The sequence below is a fragment of the Castor canadensis genome, chromosome 9, assembly GCF_047511655.1.
Source record: "Castor canadensis chromosome 9, mCasCan1.hap1v2, whole genome shotgun sequence".
Classification (NCBI taxonomy): domain Eukaryota; kingdom Metazoa; phylum Chordata; class Mammalia; order Rodentia; family Castoridae; genus Castor; species Castor canadensis.
Genome location: NC_133394.1, coordinates 153,706,902 through 153,725,450, shown reverse-complemented (window position 1 = coordinate 153,725,450; position 18,549 = coordinate 153,706,902). Strand labels below are relative to the sequence as shown.

Sequence of the window (18,549 nt, the reverse complement as noted above, 5' to 3'; positions counted from 1 at the left end):
CCGCCGCCGCCGCCCGCGGCCCCGTGCCCGCCCGCCCGCCCGCCCGCGCCCCATCCCCGCCCGCCGCCCACCCGCCCGCCATGAGCCCGGCCGACGCCAAGCGCGGGGCCAAGCGCCGGAAGAACAAGCGCGGCGGCGGCGGCGGCGGCGGCGGGTCGGGCGGCGGCCACGGCGGCGCGAGCGGCGGCAAGGCCGGCCCGGCGGCGGCGCTGCGCGGCCCCCAGGCCCCGGGCCCCGGCGGCGCGGCGGGCCTGCTGGGCGGTGCGGTGGCGGCTCACGGGCCCCTGGGCGCGGGCGGAGCCGCCGGAGGCTACTTCGAGGTAAGCGGTGGCAGACTGGGGTCGGGCCGGGCGGGACCGGCCGCCGCCCCCTCGCGAGCGGCCGGCGGATAACGGGCCGGCGCGGGCTGCTCGGCCGCGCTCTGACAGCTCAGTTCCTCCCGGGGCGCGAGCGCAGCGCGGCGCGGCGCGGCGCGGAGGGCGGCGCCGGTGGGGACCGGGCGCCGCGGCCCGGGGCGCTGCCCCCTTCGAGGCTCGGCTCTGATGAGGCCGGGAGCTCCTCCGACCTCGCCGGCTGTTGCGGGGCTCGCGAACCGAGGGGTGGGCTGGGCTCGCAGCCCTCCACCTCCGCGCTCCTGCACAGCGAGGTGAAAAGTGCCCCCTACAAGTTTCGGTGTGCTTCTCCGGGATGGCGGGCCGAAAGCTGCCTGACAGGCCCCCGGGGTAGCGACCCGGGCCCTTGCTCCCTGCTGCCTGGGGAATTAGGGGTCTGGTCACCAAGGCACGTTTGCAGGGTTAGGGCTTGAAAATTCTATATTGCTGCCACTTGTATTCCCTATTTATTTCATTCTGGTTGTACCGTTTCGAAAGACAGAACTCATACGGGGGACGTAGTTGGTTGGCATGGTCATTTCCAGAGATTGAGGTGGCTTCTAAAGATAATGGATTTTTTTCCCCTGGAAGTTACGTTATTTGTTAACATGTTGTTAGAACTCTGAAGTTACCTTTTTAAAAAAGACATTTGCAGTTTAAAAACAAAACAGTATTAGTATTTGTGCGCCTAATTTGGGGCAGAAATTGATTTTTGCGAGATTCCAGATAATGCCTTAGAACGGTGTGTAGTGGGAGCAGACAAGAGATCAGTGCACACGGCGTGACTTTCTGATGCTTATGTTAATACAGGAAATAGTAACGCATGTGTGCGAACTTTCAGTTTAAGCAACTCCGCGTGCTCCCTGCAGTGCAAGCAGGGTTGTCGGAGGTTTCTTTATTGTTGCATCTCTATATTGTTACAGTTGTTTAGGATCCTGGGTCGTGGCCCTGGTTTAATTTACGGAGTTTGCCTTTATCCACCACCCTGGACAGCGAAACAAGCTGCAGTTCTTGGGATCCAGGATGAGACTTGTGCAAATGCACTGGGTTTTTGAAGGGCACAGTGTTGGCTTCTGCTGGGAAGGGAAGGTGGAAATCTTTTTCATAAATGTTAATGGTGTTTGCTGTGCCTGGAGAGAACATACACCCATTTCTATGGATTCAGTAGACTGGCTTTTCACACCATTCGAGGTTCTAATATTTTCTGTTTATATTGCAATATTTAACTACATAATTTTACTTTTGTTACTCTAATTGTACTATTCACACTCAGTTAATCTATGGGTAGTAATATTTATCGCAGGACTGTTTTTTTCTGTTAGGCATCAAGAGTTTTGACCATAGCCCACTGTAAAAAATAAAAACTCTTACACTCAGAAGTTTTACAGAATATTCCAATACTTTCTGATCTTTCCTATTCCATTCAGTTTCATTAAAGAAAAATACTAAGTTTAATAATAAGTTTTCTATACAAGTGCTGTTTTAGTCGTGTATTAAAAATGCTCCTCGTGGCCAGAGGGCTAAAAATGTCCTTGACACTGATGACAAATGTCTTAATGTCATTTTGAAGGTTCTGAATTGTTTCCACGCATATAGTGGTGTCTTTGAGTACATCGTATGGCACTCAAAACAGTGTCAGCAGGGAATAGCAAATTTGTTCCAACCTTGTGTTTCTGATTCCCAGGGAGCATCCTCTGTACAGAAGGTACCAAGCTAGAGGTGGCTAAGAGAAAAGGTGCAGTAGAAGGATTCTTGATCAAGGAGTCACAGCCCCACTGCCCTGTGTGCTGGGCACGGGCACTGTGGATTATACCCAGGACCACCTTCCTCTAAGTGGCTCCAAAGTCAGAGAGGCATGCGTACACGTGGGTAGTCTCTACAAAGAAATAGTGAGTGCTCTGAGGGAAGTAGGAAAGTGTAGCTTCTAGAGTCTTTGGTTCAGAACTGAACTCTGGCATACAAAACCTGGGGGGATCGTGAATTTGTTAGGCTCTATCCCTCTGGCAAGGTATCACACCTGTGCGACCTCACAGGGTACCCAGGACCTAGGCTGTTGTAGAATTGAACAAGTAACTGCAGAGGAACTGCTTCAGCAGTGCCTAAGTGCCGTGTGAGCGTGCCATGATTTTTCAGGAGTTTGAGGTGGACTTTTAGGGATTCTGCCACAGAATGCTATTGATGAAGCCGTTTCCACTTGTGAAATGGAGAAACTGACACAAGGTTAAAAATGCTGCACTTGAACCTTGGGTGAGGCCTTCTCTTTAGGGCCTTTTGGTCTGTTCTGCCTGGACAGTGGTTGGTAGGTGAAGCATGTTGTGGACAGGTTGAATTATTTTGCATTTCTATTTTAAAACCTAAGTTTCATAATGTTATGTTTTAAGTGAAAAAAGAAGCTTGCAAAAACAGCATTTGCAACATAGACCTGTTTTGTAAAGCATCTGTGTATATATTTGCATAGGAAAGTTTGATAGAGTATACATTAGATACTCTGTGGTGGACACTTGAGGCTTTAATTTTTGTCCTTTCTGCACATGCCTCAAGCTTTAAATGCTCATATCTACAATGAGCATTGCTTACAGAGCAGAAAGGTGAGTGGTACTTTCATACCCCGATATTGCTAGCATTTTTTCTCTTTTCAAATAAAACTAATTTAGGCTTTTACTTCCATTTAGCAGTTAAAATTTTAGGTATTATATACAAAGTAAAAATTTACACCATTAGAATTCTGTTTTCTGAATATCCAAAATTAAGTCATACACATATTATCTACAAAATCCAGAATTCCTCTGTTATGAGAATTGATCTGTGTCACTAGCTGTTGGAATATCAAATTCGTATGATTTATATTCATAGAGGACTGGAATGGGAATTTAAGGCTATTTTTGTAATGCTTTTAGAGATTTACAAAAGGATGCTATTTGGGGTAGGGGCCAAAGTAAGTTTTCAAACTGATGCTAAGTTTTTAAAGCCAGAAGAGAAACAAGCCTGTCATAGGGTATGGGGCATTTGCAGTCATGTGAGTCCCTTTTCATTGCTGAAAAGGGAGCTAGGAAAAGTCTGGTTAACAATATGTAAAGGCCACCATACAGTGTATATGAGGCTAGATGGTATGGTTGTTGTATGAACAGCCCTGCCATGAGGATAAGACTTTGGAGTTTATCAGGGTGCACTTAGTTGTCTTCCATCTGTTGTAGAAATTGCTACCATGATGAAATGAGGTTCAGTCTTAACTCATATTTGCCTTAGTTACCTGAGATTGTATAGAGTAGGTTGAATAAAAATCTAGAACTTCAGTGCTTTAAGATTAATGGTTTAACTTATTACCGTGCATACTTTCAACATGGTGCAGCTTCAGAGAGCCCCTATGTGATTGAGTGTTTTTGTGTATGTGTACACCCATGCACAGAATGCATCAAGATAAGTGCACATCCCCACTGCTCCAGAATGTGCTCTGCTCCCTTTTCTGGTCATTCCCACCACTGATCGGTGTCCTTTCAATGCAGTTTACTTGTTTTTAAATTATATGATAGGACCTTCTTGTGCTCTGGCTCTTTGACCTCAGCGTTCTATTTGAGGTGAACCTTGACTGGTGTAGCATTTGAGCATTCTTTTTTAAGTTTTCCATTGCCTGGCTGGTGCACAGTGTATCCAATCTAATACTGATGGAGATTTGGGTTATTTTACTTTAGACTGATGATTTGAGCTGGTATGCATATTCTGAATGTGACTTTTGGTGGCTTGGGCACTGGTTTGAGTTGCGCATGTGCCTGGGAGTGGACTTACTGGGTACATGTATGGTGTGATGTGAGTAGATCCAGCCAGCCAGTGTTCCTAAGTGCTACTGTTGAATATTTATTTTTAGAAGTTAATGCATAACAAAATTGATTATCATTATCTTTTTCTTTCTTTCTTTTTTTTTTTTTTTTTTGGCAGTACTGGGACTTGAACTCAGGGCCTACACCTTTAGCCACTCCACCAGCCCTTTTATTGTGATAGGGTCTCATGAACTGTTTGCTCTGGCTGCCCTCAAACCGCAGTCCTCCTGATCTCTGCCTCCTGTGTAGCAAGGATAACAGGCGTGAGCTACCAGTGTCCGGCTGATTATTTATTTTTTTAATTGGGATCTTACTTTGTTCCCCAAGCTGATCTCAAACTTCTGGGCCAGATGATTCTCCCATTTCAGCCTCCTGAGTAGTTGGAAGTATAGGTGTGCCCAGTTTTGATTTTGTAAAAAATGTGGGGTTTTTTTTGTTGTTGTTGTTGCAGGGTTAGGGATTGAAACCAGGGCCTTGTGCATGTTAAGCAAGTGTTCTACCACTGAGCTACCTGTTATTTGAACTTTAACACATATCATGTAATCACTAACAATCAGGATGCAGAACAGTGTCATTCACAAAAGCTCTCACATGTTATCCCTATGCAGTCATATCCTCCCTCCTCTTCCCCTCCCAAACTCTTGGCAGCCACAACTCTGTAACTTATAAAATTTTATTTTTTGGAGAAGCCATGTAAGTGGAACCATCCAGTATGTAATCTTCTGAGGCTAATTTATATCACCTAGCATGATCACTGAGATTCATCCAAGTTGCATGTATCAGTACTTTGTTCCTTTTCACAGTAGAGTAGTATTTCATTGGTGAACAATTGGGTTGTTTCCAGAGTTTGTTGATTACAGAATTACTGTACATATTTGTTTAGGTTTTTGTGTGAAAGTGAATTTTAATTTCTCTAAGGTGCCAAGGACGGTCATATGGTAACATGAGAAACTCCCTATTTTTCAGAATAGCTGTACCATTTTTCCTACCCACCAGCAATGTATAGGTGGAAGTTCCAGTTGCTTGGCATACTTGCTAGCACTTGGTATTGTCCAATAATAATGGAATAAAATAGTTTTTATTTTAACCATTTTAGTAAACAGGTGTGTGGTGGTATTGTGGCTTCAGTCTGCATTTCCGTATTGACTAATACTGAACACTTCCCATGTGTTTGTTGGTAATTCCTCTATCTTCTTGGAAGAAGCGTTTATTCAAGACTGCCTGTTTTTGGTTGAGTTGTTTGTTTTCTCTGTTTTGAAGTCAGAGAGTTTGCTGTGATTCTGAGTGCATGTTCTTAACCAGATCTATGATCTGCAAACGTTTTTTGCAGTATGGATTTTGTCTCTTATTCTCTTTACAGTTTTCCACAGGAAAATAATTAATTTAAATGAATTTTCAACTTAACAAATTTTTTTCTTTTATGAGTGATGGGTTTGGTGTCATGTCTAAGAACTTTTCTCAGGTTATGAAGATTTTTTTCCCTACATTTAAAAAAAACTTCACATTTTTACTTTTGGATCTGTGGTTCAGTTTGAATAACTTCGTATAAGAGGTTTTAGGTAGGCTTCCTGTTTTGTAGAGGGGCAGTACTGAGTGTTGAACTCAGGACTTCCTGTGTGCCAGGCAGGGGCATTACCACTTGAGTCATGCCCAAGTCCTTTTCGCTTTGGTCGTTTTTGAGATAAAGTCTTGCTATATTCATGGGCCAGCCTGGACTGTGATCATCCTCCTATTAATGCCTCCCACATAGCTGAGATGACCGGTGTACATGCCCAGCTTTAATTGGTTGAGATGGGGTCTCTCAAACATTTTGCCTGGGCTGGCCTCAAATCCTGATTCTCCTGGTCCCTTCTCCCCCTTCTTTTTGAATATTTTTTTGGAGGGTGATTCTTGGTCTTGAATTCAGGACCTCCAGGTTACTGGGCAAGTGCTCTACAACTTGAACCAGACCTCTAGTTCTCTTTCCTTATCATTTTTCAGATAGGGTCTTGCATTTTTGCATAGGCCTCCTACTTAACGCCTCTTGGTAGCTGGGAACACAGGCACATACTGCCATAACTGGCTTATTGTTTGAGATGGGGGTCTCTTGCACATTTTTTGCTCAGGCTGGTCTTGAACTGTGATCCTCTGATCGCTGCCTCCTGAGTAGCTGGAATTACTGGTATTGCATCTGTCCCTCCAGTTTCTGATCCTTCTACCTATTGAAATGCCACCATGCCTGACGAGCTTTTCTTTTTGCATTTGAAGTCGGATTGTTAACACACTCGTTTGTTGTAATGGATGTCTTTCTCCATTGAACTGAGTTTTTCAACCTTTGTCAAAATCTAATTGGCAGTGGGGTTAAGCTCAGTGGTAGAGAACTTGCCTAACATGCTTTACATTCGGTTGATCCCCAGCACTGCAAACAAGCAAACAAAAACCTAAACTCATTGATCCTTTTGGGCATGTGGTACACACCTGGAATTCTGGTACTTGCCGAGGCAGGAAGTCCTGTCTCAATAAGAAACACAGTTGGTCTCATTTATGTGGGTTATTCTGTATTCTCTGTTTTGTTCCATTGGCCTAAGACTGTCCCATTGCTAATGCCACACCATCTTTGTTTCCTTTTTTTTTTTTTTTTCCTTATAATTACTCTAAGTCTTAATGTTGGGTCTGGTGATTTCCTCCGACTTTTAAGAAAATGAAAAATTTTGTTTTGGTTATCTTTTTTCCTTGTCCTTTCTATGCATGTTCAGTCAACTTGCCTGTATCTATAAATAGTTCTGGGACTCAATTAAAATGTCCTTAAATCTATACATAGATGTGTTTGGTGAAGGATTGGTATATTTACTGTTTTGAATATTCCAAAACATGTAAGTGGTATGACTCTGTATTTGTCTTTGATTTCTTTCATCCGTGTTTCTGTACCTAGCAGCACACAGATCCTATATATGTCAATTGTTTCAAGTATTTGTTTCTTTTCTTTTTTTTTTTTTTCCTGGGGTGGGTGACATTGATGGGGATTGAACCCAGGGCATGGTGCATGCCACAGACTCTGCCACTCACTGAACTAACATTCCCAGCCCTTCAGGTATTTCGTATTTTAAACTGATGTAAATGGTGTTTTTAGAAAGTTTCACTTTTCTGTTATTTGTTGCTGATATATAGAAATATAATTAGGTAAGAGTGCTTGTTCAGTATGTACAAGGCCCTGAGTTTGATCCCCAGCCATTGGGATTTTCTGTGTAAGCAATCATATTGTCAGTAAATAGGAACTGTGCCTCCCCCCCTTTGTTTTCTATTCTTTGTGCCTTATATTCATTTTTCTTATTTTATTACATACTGGGTAGGAGTGGAGAGAGTGGACATTATTGCCTTTTCCTGATCTTAGTGGGGAAGCTGTAGGGTTTTTTGCTTGTTTGCTTGCTTATTGTTGTTTTGTTAGGTACCCATTATCAGATTGAGAAAGTTGCTATTTCTGGTTTACTGAGAATTTTTGTTAGTGGATGTTGAGTTTTTGTCACATGCTTTTTTGAAACAGTTGATTATGATCATGTGGCTTTTCTTCTTTAGACTATTAATGTATAATCTGTAGTAGTACACATTGTGGGTATTGAGCCTGCCTTGCATTCCTGGAATAAGCCCTTCTTGGTCATGGTATATTATTATTTTTGAGTTGCTGATGATCTTAATAACAGCAATAATAACATAACCATTATTATATGTGATATATAACATATCAAATGTAATAGTTAAATAATAACTATTACTATGATGATTATAGCCAGGCAGGCTTGCTGGTATTTGATGAGCATTGTTGTACCTATTTTCATGTTTGTCCTTTTTTTTTTTTTTTTTTTTTTAAATATTGTCTTTGCCTAATTTTGGTATTCGCAAAATGCTGGCCTCATAAAGTAAATTTGGAATTGTTTCTTGTGGGTTTTAGTAGTTTGTTTGTTTGTTTGTTTTGCGGTACTAGGGCTTGAACTCAGGCCCTACACCTTGAGCCACTCTACTAGCCCTTTTTTGTATTGGGTATTTTTGAGATAGGGTCTTTTTGAACCGTGATCCTCCTGATCTTTACCTCCTGAGTAGCTAGGATTACAAGCATGAGCCACTGGCACTGTGCTAGTTTATGGTTTTCAAGCAATTGGTGTATTTCATCTATGTAGTTGATTTTATGTGTGTAGAGTTGTCTGTTCTATTCTGTTGTTATACTTTCATTGTCTGTGTTCCCATAGCAGTGTCTCCTTTTTCATTCCTGATATTGGTATCAAGGCTCCTCCACTCATTTTTGATGGGGTTGTATCGCAATAAACTGATCATAAAGTGAGGTTGTATGTCAAGAGCACAGTAATAAATACTTAACCCGCTGAATGTCTTGATCAACAACACTGTACATATTGGCTGCTTCCCTTGCATCTTATAGTCAGCTGTAGTCTGTTGCTGCTGCTCAGCATCCCCAGAGTGTCACACAGATTTCTCCTGAGTGCCTGCCACCGTCACACCGTCATAAGGTCATTGAGAAGAACCGTAAGTCCAACTGACATTAATTTGGGGAACATCTATAATTTGTTTTCACTTTTTGGTGTCTACCAGTTTTGCTGGAGGTTTCTTACATATATCTTTTTTTTTGATACTAGATTTTAGTTTTATTATTTTTTTTTATTTAAAATTTTTTTTTGGTGGCACTGGCTTTTGAACTCAGGGCCTCATGCTTGCTAGGCAGGTGCTTTTAGCTTGAGCCACTCCACAATTCCTGTCAGCCCTCAGTTCTTCTTTAATCTTGTTGATGTTTTGTCTACTAGTTTTTTCAATTGCTGAGAGAGGAGTATTGGAATCTCTTTTGGTTAAAGTTTGTTTAGTTTTCCTTTCATGTATTCTGAGGCTCTATTGTTTGGTGTGTATGTATATGTGTGTGTGTGTGTATATATATATAGATATATAGATATATATCTATATATATTTATATATGTATTTATTCCTGTATATATATTTAGGATTGCTTTGTTTTCTTGGTAAATTGACCCTTAAATTTGTCATTTAAGTTATGTGTCTCTTATCTCTGATAGTTTTCTTGGCTCTGGTGTTAATTTTGATACTATTATAGACTCTCCGGCTTTCTTTATTGTTTTTACTGTGGTGCTGAGGATGGAGCATGGGGCCTCAGCATTCTAGGCAAGTGATCTACCCCAAAGCTGTTACCAGCCCATTTTGAGACCTTTTGCTCAAAGGGAGCACAGAAGGGAGGCAGTAACTGGAGGGGAATGTGGAATTGAAATATTTTTCTTGACAGATGGGTGAAATGACTGTGTTTGCATGCTGATGGGAATTTTTGAGTGGAGAGAGAAAAACTGATGACACAAGAGGGTAGAATTGTCAGTGCCCCGTCCTTGAATAGGAGAGGTGGGATAAGATCCAGTGTGCAGTGGAAGGTTCTTAGACAGACACATGGATCCCCCAGCCCTCCTGCTTTCCTTTAACTAGTATTTGCACAGTATATCTTTTTCTATCCTTTGCTTTTAACCTGCATATATCATTTTATTTGAAGTTAGTTTCTTTTAGACAGCTGCTTAATTTTCACTAATCATACATATTCATATTTGTACTTTTTTTTTATTATTATTGTTGGTACTGGGGTTTGAATTCAGGGCTTAGTGCTTGCTAGGCAGACTACTGCTGGAGCCATGCCTCCAACCTCATACATGAATTCTTGACTGCTTGTAAGATTGTTGCTATTTTCTCTTTTTGAAAGCATAAAAACAGCCTCACTCCTCATTGACTGGTCTAAATTGTAGCTGTCAATATTTCCCCTTTCCTTAAAAAAAAAAAAAAAAAAAAAGGAGAACCAAGGCATAGTGGCCATGTCTGTAATTCCATGTAATTCCATTCACTCTGTAGGCAAAGGCAGGAGGATCATGAGTTTGAGACCAGCCCAGGAAGAGTTATCAAAACCCTAGCTCACCAACAAAATAAAAATGAAAGGATTGGGTGCATGGCTCAAGTTGTAGAGGTTCTGGGTTCACCCCCCAATTATGGAGAGAAAAAAAAAAAAAGAACCTGGTCATTATAATTAAATGTCTTTTCACCAGCTGTGATTTGAATCATTCTTTGCATGTTGTACATTTGCAGATGGATGCTCTCAGCAGCACTCCAATAGGAATACTGGCATTGGCTCATAGGACTGCAGAAACTGGAGGAGATGACAACAAAATGCTGATTTTTTTTTTTTTTTTTGTAGAGACAGAATTTGTTGTCCTCATCACTGTCCCTCCTTGTGCCTTTCAGTTCCTGGTGGCATTTAGCACTTACAGTCTTCCCCAGAGATAGAAAAACTGTCCTGGTCTTGTAGGCCTCCTTATCTGACATGCAGCCTACTATCTTTTCTCTGGTCCTAAGCCATTCTTTAGAGCACACTTCTTTACACTAGGTTGATCCCCAGCACTGCAAACAAGCAGTGCCCTGTCAAGGTTTCTACTCATCCCTATATTTCTGTATAGGGTAGACTTCAGTTGCAGAGGCAGCTCTGGGTGGTTTGAATAGGGAGGTATTTAATATAAAGATTTGGGTGCATTGAACATTTTTGAGAGATCTGGTCGAACAGGATCTCTGCTGGGCTTCCAAGAATGCCTTTTTCCCCATACAAACATGTAGTCCTCAGCTGTGGAGTTGATGGAGCCAGTCTCCAACATCTGTGCTTACCCAGTACTGGAAGACAGAAGAGCCACATGCATGGTAAAAGCTCTTTTCCAGCAGGGGGTGGGCAGTGGACAAAATGACAGAAATAATATATGGGAAACAATATGGCAACAACAGAAATACGTAACTGTTAGTAAATACTTTTGGAGTATTCATAGAAACACTGTGGAAGATTTGAAAAAAGTAAAAGATTAGAATAAATGATGTGGGGTTGTTCTGGGATGGTGAAAGATGAGTGCTTGTGGCAGGTGTCAGCCTGTGCCTTTTGCTAGATTCTAATTGAATACTTTTTTGTGAGACAGAGCATATAGGTTTTGAAGTATTCTCTTGGATAAACAGGGTTTTGTGGAAAGAATAGACATTGATGATGATGGAGCAGCAACTTGTGTGTGTGTGTGTGTGTTTTATTTATTATAATATTATTGTACTGGGATACATTGTGACATTTCCAAAGTTCTTACAATATATCATAGTTGAATTCACCCCGTCCATCAGCAACTTTGTAATTTAAAAAATTCTTGGGTAGGGTAGTATTGTAGAAAGAGCAACCCATGTGAAGTTTATTCACTACTTGCTACATAGGGATTTGTTCATTGTAACAGAGAGAATCAGCCTGAGACCTGTAGGGAGTGCTAATCTTTATGGTATGTTGTAATAAAGGGGAGTGACTTGAAAGTCCTTGGCAAGACAAGGAGGTTTGCTGGTGATCTTGTGGCAAAGTTGAAAGTATTGCCTGTTCTGATGGTGAACTGAGTGTGTTTTTGCTTTTACATAAAGGTAAGTGGTCTAAATTTGCTGACCTTTTCTGTAAGAAGTGGCTGTCAGTAGAAGGCTACCTAGCAAATTCAGTATTTTTGAGAAAAATGAACACTTAATCTGCCATCTCAAGGGAAAGGTGACATTTTAACAATGAGTACAAAATTGCTTTTTGAGAAAAACTTGCTGTAATGAGTATTTTGAAATGGATGTTTAGAATTGTCTCCATTGTGTATGTGTTTGCTAAGAATAATGTAAATCGTCATTGTACTACACATTTAAACTTGGGAGTGAATTTTTTAGCTTGTTTAAAAGCTTCCTGTTGTGACAGTAGTGTTTTGAACCTTTTTATTAAAAATACAAAAATGTGATACCTTCTAGTTAGTATGTAAGAACAAGGAACTCTGGTGAGAAAAATATAAATTGACTAGCTGAATTTCAGTAATAACTCTTGCATAATTGGTCGATGGGATTGAAAACTGATTATCCTGAGTTAGTAAATGCAGCCCATGATAACCTCTTTCCATTTAGCTCTAGGTGTATTTGAGAGGGACATTTTTTTGGTCAGTAAAACCAACTGTCTAAATAATTGAATTTAGCACACTCCCAAGATTTTTTTTTTTTTTTTTTTTTTTAAGAGTGTTGGTGATGGAACCAAAGTGCTGTACCACTGACTATACTCCCAGGCTTGTTTTGTATTGTACGTAAGTTACCTTCATTAACATCACCTTTTGTGTTGTACACAACACAAGCTCTCAGGGATGCTCTTTTGTCATACTTCAATGTGGCTTGTGGTATGTGAGGCCAAATTCTCCTGACCAGAGTCCTTGCTGAGTGCAGCTTCCTGGGTGCCTCTGACTCTCTGCCATCCTCCTGTCCCCAAGATGAACCTGGACCTGGGCCTTGTCAACTTAGGTTAGAGGTTCCTCTTTGCTCTGCAGGAATGTGGGGTTTTTTTGTTTGTTTGTTTTTGTGTTTTGTTTTGTTTTGTTTCCCATTTCCACCCTTCTCTACCTCTAAGAATCCTATTGTCAGAAATAGGATTCTGGTCAGAAACCCACAGGTAGAGTTAATACATTTTAATGGAAATTTTGTTGCTACCTGGTGGAGTATGCCATTCTAAACATTTAGTTTTATTTACACAGAAGCAGTTTAAAGGTAGTTTGTTTAGTCATAGTTAAACAGTTTTGCAGATAGCATATTAGTGCTGTTTGTCATTCCAACGCCTTCCCCCAGTACTGGGGATTGAACCCAGGGCTCATGCTAGGTTTGCTTGGCAGGTGCTCTGTCACTGAGCTATACCCCTAGCCCAGTTTGTTTTTGTTTTTTTTTTTGAGATTGGGTCTTGCTGTGTAGTCCAGACCGCCCTCGAACACAGGAGCTTCTGGCTCCTCTGTGCTTGGATTATAGGTACGTACCACCACATCTGTCTTGTCAGGTTTTGTGTGTGTATGTGTGTATGTGTTGAGGGGGGTACTGGGATTTGAACTCAGGGCCTACACGTTGAGCCACTACACCAGGCCCCCTTTTTTTTTGTGATGGGTTTTTTTCAGGTTTAGAACTATTTGCCTGGGCTGGCCTTGAACTGAGATTCTGCTGATCTCTGCCTTCCGAATAGCTAGGATTACAGGCGTGAGCCACTGGCACCCAGCTGTCTTGTCAGTTTTAGTAGTAGATAGAATTCTGTTATTTAACAACTTGAATGCTCTCAAGAGCTGTGAGGAAGACTCAGCGAAGGCACACCTAAGCTCTGTCCTCTGCTGGTACATCATCATATACTCTGGGTACATGTTATATTCCAGGAATGGTGGTTGGCACTGAGGATGCATCAGTGAGCAAAACAGAGGAAGACCCCTTACTGACTCACAGCAAGAAGACAAGCATATTAGCTAGGGTGGTGCAGTGGTGAGAAATGAAGGAGGGGCAGGGAGCAGAAAGTGTGCACATGCCTGCAGTGTTGTGTCAGGGGTCTGGGAGGCCTTTCTGGTAAGGCAGCATGGGCCAGCAAGGAAGCTCTACAGACATCTGGGTCTGAGGTTTCACATCTAATATTAAGTTATAGAAACTTATTTATTTACTTATTTATTTTGCAGTGCTAGGGAACCCAGGGCCTCAAGCATGCTAGGCAAGCACTACTAGTCCCTTGTTACAGAAATTTAAAGTATGACTTCTAATTACCCCTTCTGGGTATCTTCTGAAATTGTGACTGACTGACTTAATAGCCCAGCAGTGTGGAATCAGTGTTTTGGGCAGGTTGTAGGTAGCCATTGTTTAGAGTGTTCGTTTGTCTTTTGCTTAGTCTGTGGAGTCAGTTTGAATCTGTATGCTGTGGATTTGAACCTGGAACTTCACTCAGAGGGCCTGGTGTTAAAGGCTTGGTCCAAAGCTTGGCACACTTGGAAGGTGATGGAAACCTTAAAGGCAGGGCCTAGTTGTACATCTTCAGGTCATTGAAGATGCACCCTCGAAGGCAGTAGTGGGATTCCCACCCCTTCTTGTTCCTGTTTTTTGTGCCTCTGCTGTGAAATAGCCTTGCTCCATCACTCACTCCTGCCATAATGTGCTGCCTTACCACAGGCCCAAAAGCAATGGCACCAACCAAGCATGGAGTGAAATCTCCAAAACCATGATCCAAAAATAAACCTTTTGTCATTTTTCTCTTTTTCTTTTTCTTTTTTTTTTGGTGGTGGTTCTGGAGATTGATCTCAAGACCTTGTGCTTGCTAGGCATGTGCTCTACCACTTGAGCCACTCCACCCCACTCTCTTTTGCTTTTAGTTTGTTTTTGAGATAGGGTCTTGAACTTTTGTTCAGGCCAGCCTCAGACTGCGATCCTCTCTACCTCCATCTCCTAAGTAGCTAGGATTATGGGCATGCACCTGGCTTGTTTTTGAGATAAGCTCTTGCTCACTTTTTGCCTGGACTGGCCTGAAACTGAGATGTTCCTATCTCCACCTCCCTACATAGCTGGGATTATAGGTGTGTATCACCATGCCTGACCCAACCTTTCCTCTTTGTAAGTTTATCCTCAGGTATTTGTTACAGTAACAAAGTAACTTGTACTTCCTTAGATAAGTTATGTTACTCATTTCTACTTACAGAGTTGAATTTAGTGTATTCCTATCTTTTATCTGTAAGAAAGTAATACATTCTTCCAGCCACCTTGGATTTGGTCATCTGGATTTCTTAGGAACTCCTTAGGTTTAGAGATCCTGACTTGAAGGAAGCCACTCTGTAAATCTCTACAATGAGCTTTGGATAGCATGCTCTTGAGGAGCCAAAATAAACCAAATCTCCTTGCTGTTCTTCATCTATCTTTAACTTTTCCTATGTTCCACAGACTGTCACTCTTCCTTGCAGAGGTCATGGCACAGCCTTTGGGTATGACACAGCAGTAAATGGCCCTCCAGCTGGCTCTCCTGACTGGCATGGTGGATACTCTTGTCCACATTTTAGTGACCACATCTAGATGCAAGGCTGTGTGTAGTTTAGGAGGGCTGTCTCTGTAGGGTGCAGGGTTTGGTGAGCCTCTTCCCCAGAGCAGAGCTGGGCGACTGTTTGCGTCTCCCCTCCCCGCTCCCCCAGAGCTTTTGTGCTAATGATTTAGGAGAGTGCAGGTTTTCTGCAAGTCTGTCTTGTGGGCTGCAGTTGGTCTTGTCTCCTGGAAATCAAGTTGAGTCCCAAAGTGCTGGGCACATGGGGCTTCCTCTCTTTCCTCCTTACCACTTTTTCCCTGTCCTTCTTCTCTTTTGTACTTGAAAGTTCTTCGGATTGCAAGAAATAGAAGCCTACTCCGTTTACTAACTTAGGAGAAAAAAATGCTGAAGTGGCAGCTGTGGCATAGCTCTTCTGTTGTGCCTGGCTTACCTTCCCTATCAGTTCTGCTCTTTGACGGTTATGCTTGCCATAGACCCAGCTCTTCCCCACCACCCTCTAACAATTGATTGCTGGCTGACATTGCTTTGTGTTTTAGTGCAGATTTCTCAGAAGTGTATGTGGTCATGTTTTTATGCTAGGCCTTGTCATAAGTCCCTGATAGCACAGCTGTGCAGTAATGGGCTGTCCTGTGCTCCTATGTCTGCTCCCTGTGGGCTAACGACCTATTCTAGTTGGAAGGAGAGGGCAGGTTCTGGGCTGCCCAGCACCTATGGTGACACCTGTTGGGACAGTGAACTTGTGTTTGGTTATGTGTAACAAAATTCACAGCTTTTTTTTTTTTTTTTGATGGTACTGGGGTTTAAACTCAGGGTCCCACACTTGCTAGGTAGGTACTCTACCACTTGAGCCACTCTGTCAAACCCTAAATTCATATTTTTATAGGAATTTAGAAGAGTGGCTTCTGAGGTAGAAAGTGAAATTTTTTTTAAATGAAATCTTAGTGGAAAAGGGTTTGAGGGATGTGCATAGAGTGAAATTCCAAACCGGGACATTTTATTAACAACACTTATTTATTGGTGGGACTGGGAATTTGGCTCAGGGTTTTGCTCTTACAAAGCAAGTGCTCTACTGCTTGAGCCATACCTCCAGTTCTGTTAACACTTCTTACGTCTTGGTTACAACATCAAGAGAGATTATAAAGACCTCAGTTTTTTTTTTTCTTTTATTCATATATGCATACAATGTTTGGGTCATTTCTCCCAAGACTTCAGTTTCCACTAAAAGTTAAGACCAAAACAATACTTAAAGTTTTCTTTTTAATACTCTTTTCTCCTGAGATGAGATTCTGCATGGTGCTATGGAAACCAGATTGTATGAGGTTGTGGTCTCACAGCACCAGCTGCACTGGGGACTCAGTGTTGCTAGGAATATACCATGTGGCTGGAAACAAGTCTTAGGTCTTCCTCTAAAGTGAGAGAAAGAGGGGAGAGTAAAGGCTGCAGGATGAGAACACTGTCTCTTCATAGGACTCCTCCTGTCATGTTATGATGTAGTAAGACCTCACCAGATGATGGCAGATTCCAGGCCATGCTCCTGCATTTCCCAGCCTCCAGAACCATGAGCCAAGTAAATCTCTATTCATAACAAATTGTGTGATATCAGGTATTTTGTTTATAGAAACAGAAAACAAAGGCAATATTAAGAAAGTATTATTAACTTTGGCCCTATGTAGTGCATGTGCTGTAATCCCAGCTATTCGGGAGGTGTAGGTAAGAGGATTGCAGTCCTTGACTGGCACTGGAAAAAATGCAAGACCCTATCTGAAGAATGACTAAGCAAAAAAGTGCTGGGGGGCTGGCTCAAGTGGTAGAGTGCTTATCTTGCAAGCACGAGGCCCTGAGTTCAAATCCCAGCATAGCAAAAAAAAAAATTCATGAGCTGTATCAGTGACCCCATCATGGTTATGCAGATAAAATCCCTGTTAGCTCAGAGATACTGTTACGGTTTGAATATGGGGAAAAAAAAGAGGTTGCAGGTTAAGTCCAACTACATGGGGTTGAAGGTCTCAGTTTTGGGTGGAGAGAGCCCTGTGCTGTGGCCCGGAATAGGGACCATGGTGGTGATAGCTGGAGTTGGAGGTGGGGGTCTTGAGGAAGGAGAGCTCATGTGAGACCCCGATGCTGGGGTGAGTGTTTGAACTTTTAGGGCATTGGAGACAACTCGCTGCAGTGATGGGTTGTGGGGCAGCAGTGGACATGGACACAGGAGAAGCTCTTTAGTAATTCAGGCGAGTAGTGACAGTGGCAGTGGAGATGAGAGATGAGGACCTATTGGAGAGTTGAGATGGACTGAATGTAGGAGGGTGAAGCCAATTCTGACTTCACAAACTGGGATAGGAAATACTACTGAAGGGTCAGATTTAGGACCAGTTTATACATTTGTTAGTTCTATCTGTTTTGGACTTCCTTGTCCTCATCAAATGAGTGAGAGTCTCCTTTTTTTTTTTTCTTCTTTTTTCTGTGCTGGGATCAAAATTGGAACTCTGCTTTGTCACACCCCGGCCCATTCCTACTCTTGTCCCATATTTTGCTCGTATGCTTGTTTCTCTTCCTTCTCCTTGCACATATGCTGTACTCTTAACAGGTTTGTTTATTTAGACAGTCATGAGTCTTTTCTTTCAAACAATTGCTGTATATGTTTTCATTAATGTGTGTAAGGTCTGCGCCAGCTCTTTCACTTCCTGCTGTGACCCTGTGTCCAGCTCTGTTTGTGCTGCTCGGTTACACCTTGCTTGTCCATTTGTTCTGTGAGTGACTGTTAAGTGCCTGCCTGCCAGGCTCTGTTCTAGACACCTTTTGTGAATGTATGGAACTGACCTTCCCATGGGGGAGACAGACAGATCTTGTGCCAAGGTGGTAAAGGGATGGGAGGAGGGGGATCATGCCTCACCAGTGTGGCAATGTTTGAATAAGATCTGACAGAGGTGAGGAGTTTGCTGTGTTTTTATTTTTGTTTTTTTTTTTTTTTTTTTTAATCTGGGGAAGAAGCTTCCAGGCACATGAGGAAAAGCAGTGCAGAAGCCTTGCTCAGTGCACCCTTACATGACTTGTATATCTGGAGCAGAACTAGGTCAGAGCGGTCTAGGGGCAGACACGGGGGCTTGTTGGCTGCTCTGACATTTCATTCTGTGAAGATGGGGACGAGTTGAGTAGGACCGAGGTGCTGTGATGTTGGTTCTAAAAGAATGACGGGTCACATGCTGCACCCCTGGGTTTCTGCCCTGTGAGTGTGTAGAGTGAGCACAAGGGTCTTCCCTGAAACATGCATCCCTGGGTCTGCTCGTCCCCTTTAGGGGCAGATAGAGAGGCTTTGGCTGCCCCTGAGACTGTTGAGTTTGCTCACCCTCCATTACCCTCCAAGTGCACAGGCCAGGTCTCCTGGCTGTAGTTCACTGCTGTCACCAATGCCACTGTTTGTGAATTTGGTTTTGGACATGTTCAGTTTGCAGGGCCTTTGACATATCCAAAAGGAGACGTGGGTTAGGCGTTTGTA

General features: G+C 42.5%; 1 protein-coding gene across 4 annotated transcripts in view; it reads left to right on the top strand.

The window, feature by feature from the left end:
• The first annotated feature begins 227 nt into the window (after positions 1 to 227).
• The window catches only part of Fam193a (family with sequence similarity 193 member A), a 125,393-nt gene continuing 107,071 nt past the window's right edge, over positions 228 to 18,549 (top strand). For 2 of the 4 annotated variants that reach the window (XM_020162741.2, XM_020162743.2), the window contains exon 1: positions 228 to 320. The gene's annotated coding sequence lies outside the window, so the exon portion shown is untranslated. The remainder of the gene's footprint in view (positions 321 to 18,549) is intronic. The other 2 variants (XM_020162745.2, XM_020162744.2) reach the window with 1 other exon arrangement.